General features: G+C 46.7%; 1 long non-coding RNA gene across 1 annotated transcript; it reads left to right on the top strand.

The window, feature by feature from the left end:
* The first annotated feature begins 4,762 nt into the window (after positions 1-4,762).
* On the top strand, positions 4,763-5,837 carry LOC149327506 (uncharacterized). The gene is made up of 2 exons (XR_016286249.1): positions 4,763-5,376; positions 5,694-5,837. It is a non-coding gene; the product is annotated as an uncharacterized LOC149327506 (long non-coding RNA).
* Positions 5,838-7,919: the final 2,082 nt, after the last annotated feature.

Genomic DNA, 7,919 nt, shown 5'->3' with positions numbered 1-7,919 from the left:
AAGGCAGAGTCTGGCTATTTTTCGACGGGATTCAAGGCTGGGGAGGTTAGCTTTTGTTTTCAATACTGTTACGCTCGTATGATATGAATATTCAGAATATACGAATCTTATCGCACGGCTCTGGACGGACTCAAGGGTTTTGGCTAGGTTAATTTGTTGGAGGTCCCAGATTGAGCATTAATATTCAAGTTTAGGACAGAGAAGAATTTAATAGGCGGACAATTTTACGGAAGCAGGAGCCAAACGCAAGTTACGCTTTAGATAACCAAGAACACGGCGTACTTCGTTGGTTATGTTCATTATGTGGGTGGTCCAAGAGAAATCCTGTGTTAGGCGAATACCTAAATATTTATATGAAGATGCGTGTGATATCATGGAACCGCGAAGGATGTTGTTAGGAGTAGGATACGATTAATCGACGATGAAATGATACTAGGGTTGTTTTATTAACGTTTAAAAACATTAGCCAGTTGTCGCACCACTCTTCCACAAGTTTTATGTCGCACTGCAGATGAAAAGTGTCTCTGTTACAAGTGATGCTCCGGTAGATCACGCAGTCGTCGGCGAACAAACAAAGGGTGGAAGTAGGTTACTTGGGAGGTCGTTGATATAAATTAAAAATAATATAGGCCCTAAAACCGTGTCTTGTGGTACGCCGGAGATAACAGAAAAGATGGAAGATGCGTGATGCGTGATGGTTAGCCCATACAAACTGTGTGGGGATGCACTCGCCTCCCCGTGGTTCGCTTTCCCGCAATGCACTCCAACTGTAGTTAGCTCCCCCGAAACGCACTCTTATCAGTTTGGTTACTTTAACTAACAGGGGAGGGCGCTCGCGTCGCAGCGACACCAGCACCACGGATGGCGTTTTGCTGCGCGCTCGCGGGGAGCGGCGGGCTCTCTTCTCCTTGGGACCGGGAAGCTCGCGGACGTTTCGCTAGCCGCTCCGCTCTTCGCCGCGGGTGCCTCGTGGTCGGAACTTGCTCCCGCTACCCCGTCCCGTCCGGCCTCGGAGCTTATCCCTGTGCCCTAGCGTGGGCGAACGTTCGCTCGTAACCATGCTGGTGAGTCGGACATCCTCGATTCCTCAGTGTATTTTGTTGCTAGCTGGCGTTATTGTTGTTATAGCAATAAATGCCTTGTTTGTGTCAGCCAGTGTGTCGTTCCTTTGTTCCCGCAGAGCAAGGCCCGCCGTGGTCGGTGTGCGCTCGGTAGCGCTTGCGACCACGGGGTAGGGTCCGCGCGGTTTTGAACTGTGTCAGCCGCGGTTAAACAGGGAGAACGTATTTATCTCCCCCTATTTAAAACCCCACCAGTGTTGGCGGTTAGTCAAAAAAATCCGGAGCCAATCATATACTAGTGGGTGGAGGTTTAGGCGCGAAAGCTTAAATAAGAGGCGGTGATGAGAAACTTTGTCGAAAGCTTTTTCAAAGACTAAGAAAAGAGCATCCACGAGTGTGTTCGTGTCCATACTAGAACTGATGTCGTGAGTAAAGAGGGCCAGTTGGGTAGAGCAGGATAGCTTTTCAGGAATCCGTGTTGAGAAGGGTCAAAAAAGTAGACAGACTGCAAGAAGGCCATGATTTGTGAGTAAATTACGTGCTCCGCTAATTTAGAGTGAACACTAGTGAGGGAGACGGGACGGTAGTTTTTACTAGACGATGGGGGCCTTTTTTGTGCACTTGGATGATTTTTCCCACTTTGCAGTCGTGGGATACAATACCGGACTCGAGTGATTGCTGGAAGATACGACAAATAACAGCTACAACGTTCTAGTATTCTTGAGAACTTTTGTGTTAATTTCATCTATACCATCAGATGAAGTTAGTTTTCATGGAATCGATCAACTCGATTATTCCGTTAGGGTCGAAACTAGGGGTGTGCGAATATTCGAAATTTTCGAATATATTTCGAATATTATATTTTTAGTATTCGTATTCGATTCGAAATCCAGGTATTCGTGTTATTTCGAATATTCGACCCGACGCGAATATTCGTATCCAGCCGAATATTCATTGTGAGCACCGGCGTTCATTTCGGTCCGCAAGCCCTATCAACAGAGACATAACAAGGCAGCGCCCAGAGCAATGCGCATGGATGAAGGAAAAATTTTCCTTCGAATTTTTCCTTCGAGGAAGAAAAATTTTTCCTTCTTTCAAGGGCCATGCCGTAGCTGGCTGCGCTGGTGAGCTTTTTTGTCGCTATACCTGCGAAGCTGCTATGGCCAGAGCTGTGCACGAAGTACCTCGCAATACGTTCCAGGTCAGTGCCAAGTGAGAGGGCATTTTCTGTGACTGGAGGAGTCGTTTCACCTAGAAAGGAACTACTTCTGCCTGACCATGTGGAGCAGCTGGTTTCCCTTCACGACAACCTTTTATATTCATCCCAGCAACGCGCTTTTGTGCTGATTGAAAGCTATAGCCTTAATCAATGCTGGGTACTAGCCGTCCTCTCGGATATTTCCACTCTTCTAAGAATAATTTTCGACACTTTGATACTTTTTGTGCAGCCACACACACCTTTTGTGTTAATTTATCATCGATAGTTGAACTGTGATGTTCTTGGGTGGTCAAATAAATGTTTTGTAGTGGTTAAATGCGTCTGTCCTTGATTATTCGATATTCGATTCGATATTCGGAATCAAGTATTCGTATTCGATTCGTATTCGAAAATTTTGATATTCGCACACCCCTAGTCGAAACGTATGTCAGGCATAGGTGGGTAATCAAAATAATGAAAGTCAGGCATGTCGCCTACAGGATCGTGGGTAAAATTGGATGAAAATGCATAATTTACGGGACGATGTGGAGGTATCCCAACGTGTTGCTAAATTCCGGGCGAGTCCGTAACGTTGCTACTCTGCGGAGGCAGGCGACGTAACGCTTTGAAAGTCTCGCGGTCTCTTGTCTAAAGTGAGAGCAACATTTCGGAAGAAATCTGCCTGGCCGGAAGGCGAATTAGAGAGAAAACTGAAATACTCCGACCGAATTCTCATGGGAGAAGCTAGTATTCGGTGCCAACACCACACCTTCTTCAAGGTTGACTGGGTGGAAGCGAGAGATGCGTTTTTTTTTACAACCACTGCCACTGTGGTTCGCCGCTGTGTGAGCCACAATGTGTCGCCATGAGATCGCAGGGTTCCGCCGTGTGAGTCACATCAGTTGGGGCTGCCAATTGGTCGTCGCTGGTTGGCAGGGAGGGGCCTTGCAACGTCACAAAGGCCGTATAGATAACAAGGTACCCATGTGGGCTAGTACATCAGACATAACTTCACCAGTGAAAGTACGAGACACCAGAAGAACAACAACACAGGACAACGCTGGACTAACAACTGAAGTTTAATCGAGAAACGGCCACCCTAGGTCACAAGAAGATACATGCTTAAGAAACACACTAAAAAAAACAAATACATAAGTGGCAAATAATCATAACCAAGGAGTGGATATACGTTCCAACACTGGCAAACAACAAAAGAGAGATATTGATAGGCAAAATATCTGTCTTTTGTTGTTTGCCAGCTATGGAGCGTGTATCCACTTCTTGGTGATTTGCCACTTATATATTTGTTTTTTTTAGTGTGTCTGATATGCATGCGTCTTCTGGTGGCCCAGGCTGGCCGTTTCTCGATTAAACTTCAGTTGTTAGTCCAGCGTTGTCCTGTGTTCTTCTCCTCCTGGTGTCTCATACTTTCGCTGGTGAAGTTATGCCATATAGATACACTGGTGGAAGGGAGCCTTGAAAGTGGTTTACACCTCGATGTGTTCTGTATGTGCCAGGATTCTTTGAGCTGGCGCTAGCATGCTCAAAGTCGACGTCATGGTCCTAGTGCTCAGAATTCTCCGCGACTGTGTTTCGAAATTCCGGGCACCGTTCTTGTGCTGACGGAGTCTGTGCGGAAAATTCTTCCTTTCACCGGTATACCTGGCGGAACAGTCACCAGAGGGCATCCTATAAACGATGCCGTTTCCTTGAGTGAATGATCCTTCGGCCGAAGCGCCCGATGCTTGACGACGGTTTGTGATACACCCGCGTTTTCTGCTTACTAAACATGCGGGCCACCGTTCCACTTGTGCCTTTGACTTAAGGAATGATGATGCAGGTTGTTTGGCGTCCTGGGCACTCTTCTGTCGTCATAGTTTCAGGATAAAGTCCTCTCACCAATTAACCCTGTCCTGTGCCAGTTGCGGCCGCCCTATCCTCGCAAATTTCTTAATCTCATCCGCCCACCCAACTTTCTGCCGCCATGTGCTAGGCTTGCATTCTATTGGAATCCAGTATGTTTCCTATAACGACCATCGGTTATCTTGCCTTTGGATTACATGCTCTGGCCGAGCAGATTTCCTCATCTTGATTTCGATTAGAATGTCATTAGCCCGCACTTGTTCCCTCACCCACTCTGCTCGCTTGCAACGTTAAACCTATCATTTTCCTTTCCATAGCTCGCTGCGTTGTCCTTAACCTAAGCTGAACCCCTCTTCGTTAGCCTTCACGTTTCTGCTACATTTCGATAAGTCACCGCTGTTGTATACTTTTATCTTGAGGGATACTGATAAAGTCCCAAGCAACCACAGATATCCGTCGGACGTACGAGCTAGATCCGAACGTCCTTTGCCGAGATCGGACGTCCATCGGACGTACGAACACAATCCGATTTCGGATATCCGTACTCGTACATCCGCCGGACGTACGGACAGTGTCCACTTTTGTATATCCGCATGAGAGACGAGGTGTGCGTCCGAAGGATGTACGGCCGAGTATTTTCCCAGGCCATGAGTATGGACGTTTTTTATTTCACAGAATATTCGCGTCTTTCGTGTATGTATACTGTTTTATTTGCATCAGTTGGAGGGTTTGACGCGAAGATGTTTGTAAATTGGTGCGATTCCACTCCTACCTGCAGTGCAAGAGCCGCCAACGAGCTAAATTTATCTAAGAGGAGAAGCAGGTGTTGCAGAATTTTGCAAGAACTCAATGCCTAGTTTTATAATTATAAAACTTCTCCAAATTAGTGAAGTTCTGCGACATGTCCACCGTTTTGCTAGCTAAACTTGCCATTGAAACCATTCGTAAGAATCAAAACTCCCGTGCATTCTGCTATCACCATCATCATAGATGTCACTTCGTGGTCAGTCCAATCCAATCCATCAGTACGGCTCCGTAGCGCTGTTGTTTTGTCGCGTAGTGTTGTCGCGCAGAGCTTTATAGCTCTGTTATTATAATGTGTGGCTTTGTTCGGTCTGTGGACGAAAGTAGTATGTAACTTAAGCAATTCGAAAGATACGGGAAGCGCCTGAAGCTCTTCTGGAACACCGGAATCCCGTACTGCGTCGTCCTTGGTTTAAAGAAGGCTTAGTGCACATGTGATTGCCTACGAAGGTATGTATCCAGTACACTTCTTGGAACTTGCTTCTAGGACAATGCAGCATGCTCATATAACATTCGTTCACAGGACAGTGGGAGCAGTAAGCGCGAGGAGATGGTTTCCACGAGTGTGTGCTGTTCTCACACTTTCGGGAGCCTACATCACACAGCTGCGAGAGCCCTCAACTCGCACGACTAATTCCCACTCCTCTTCAAAGTTGCGGGACGGAGTATTTTCGCATCTTGTTAATTTTTAAGGCATCGCTAGGTTCAGTGTGCATTGTGCCATTTGTTTCACATGACTGATGTTTGCCGCGTTCTTTTTATTTCAGAAATCCTGTGGGTGGGAAGATTACGGATGTGTGTCCCAAGCTTGCCACATTTGAAGAGTCACATTTAAGAAATTTTCCGAATATAACCCATTGCTCTGCTGATGTATCGTCAACCACAATAAAATATGCGTGCTATGCATCAAATTGTTTTTGGTTTTATTGCATCGCGCGGAGTGAAAAAAGCACGCATGCACCATATATGCGAATATTCGAGAAAGATCCGCCAATGGACGTCCTGAAGTGGACGTCCGTCGGCAGGCGAACCGTATACCTTTGGCCACCTTTCGGACGGCCGACGGACGTCTACCGGCTGTTTGCGGATGTTCAGCGGACGTACAGAATATCCGAAACAGACCTCTGTCGGCCGTCCGAAGGATATCGGTGGTTTCTTGGGGTGTCATTCATGATCTGAGGTAACCTGCCAAATGCGCTTTACCCCAGTCTGATCTGCGGGCACTACCTGCCCTAAGTAGACGTATTCCCTTACCAATTGTAAACTGCTTTGCCATTCCGAGACTGTTGAACATTACTATGGTTTTCTGCATGTTAATTTTTAGCCCCACCGTTCTGCTCTGCCTGTCTAACTCATTGATCATGCTTTGCAGTTCATCTCCTCAGTGACTTAGCAAGGCAATGTCATCAGTGGATCGCAGATTACTAAGGTATTCTCCGTTAACTATAATCCCCAACTGTTCCCAATCCAGGTCCTCTGAATACCGCCTGTAAAATGGCGGTGAATAGCATTGGCAAGATCACGTCCTCTGCCTGACAAACTTTCTTAATGGAATTTTATTGCTGACCTTATGGAGGACTAGGGCAATTTGCTGGGACACGGTGGCCGCAGCTGGCAAATGACAGGGTTAATTGGAGGGACCTGGGAGACACATTTGCCCTGCAGTGGGCGTAGGCAGATTCATGATGATGATCAGGGTAGCTGTGCAGCTGTTATAGATATCTCCCAGTATTTTTACATGAGGCTCTTCTACACCAAGATTCCGCGATGCCTGCATGTCTCCTGAGGTTTCGACTTCTAGTGGCTGGTTATAATCTGCGCATTTCTCTATCACGTGATTGATAGTGCAAATATGGTCTATCGTCGAGTACTCTTTACGAAAGCCTTCCTGACCATTTGGTTGATTGAGGTCTAAGCTTATCCTGACTCTATAGGTACTATCTTAGTAAATACTTTATAGGCTACGGACACTAAGCTGATCGGTATAATTTTTCAAGTACTTGACGCCTCCTTCCTTATAGATTAATGTGTTATTAGCGTTCTTCGAAGCTTCTGTTGCGCTCGAGGTCATAAGTGATTGCGTAGGCAGGATGGATAGTTTTTCTGACACAATCTCCCCTCCGTCCATCAACCTATCTGCTGTTACCTGATCCTCACCAGCTGCTTTCCCCTCTTTCATTGCTCCTAAGGCTTTCTTTATTTCTTCTTTCGTTAGTGGCCGGATGTCCCATAGCTGTGCGCTACTGTCTTTCTCATTAAAGTTCTGATTTCGTAGCCTACTGTATAGGTTTGTGTAGAACTGTTCGGTTAGTATAGCTATCTTATCCATGTTGCTAATGACATTGCTATCTTTGTCTCTTAACGCATAAGTAGTGGACTAGTGATCACGAAAATGAGCTCGAACACCGGTGCGCAGCGTTAATAATCATTTACGAACGATTTTGCACCGGCAGTTTCGGTGTCTGTCGGCGCCAGCGCTGAAATGATCCTTGATGTCACAGTAGACCAGCAAACCTGAACAACAGCATTCTGATGACATTGGCGTCGCCAGCAAACACTGGTTGTTCCTCTGAACAGCCACTGTGTTCAGTGACGTCACAATAATTGGAGCAAGTGCACCTTGACGTCACTCAGTGTCGGTGTACATTGTGAGCGTCTACTCAAACAGCATTAGAAAACGCACTAAATTATGCGGTACTCAACTCCTCCGACTGAAATTTGCTCCTTACGCCCATGAAACAAAGCATATCATTTGCTTGCGTTTACAGTTTCGTGCCCGTAGCCCTTCAACGTGCACTGACACCGCACAGTACAGGGGCATCTAGAATTTCGCCTCCATCGAAATGCGATCGCCGCGGCCCGGATCGATCCCGCGTCTTTCGGGTCAGCAGGCGAGCACCATAATCACACAGACTCGGTTCAGACTTCCTCGCATCGAAACTACAAATTAAGTTCGTGCGGCGGACGACGTCCCGCCACGACACAAGCTCGAG

This window comes from Amblyomma mixtum, chromosome 10 (assembly GCF_055824585.1).
Source record: "Amblyomma mixtum isolate Tamu chromosome 10, ASM5582458v1, whole genome shotgun sequence".
Lineage (NCBI taxonomy): Eukaryota > Metazoa > Arthropoda > Arachnida > Ixodida > Ixodidae > Amblyomma > Amblyomma mixtum.
Note: the sequence above shows the minus strand (reverse complement) of the source record. Positions and strands in the feature narration are given on the sequence as shown.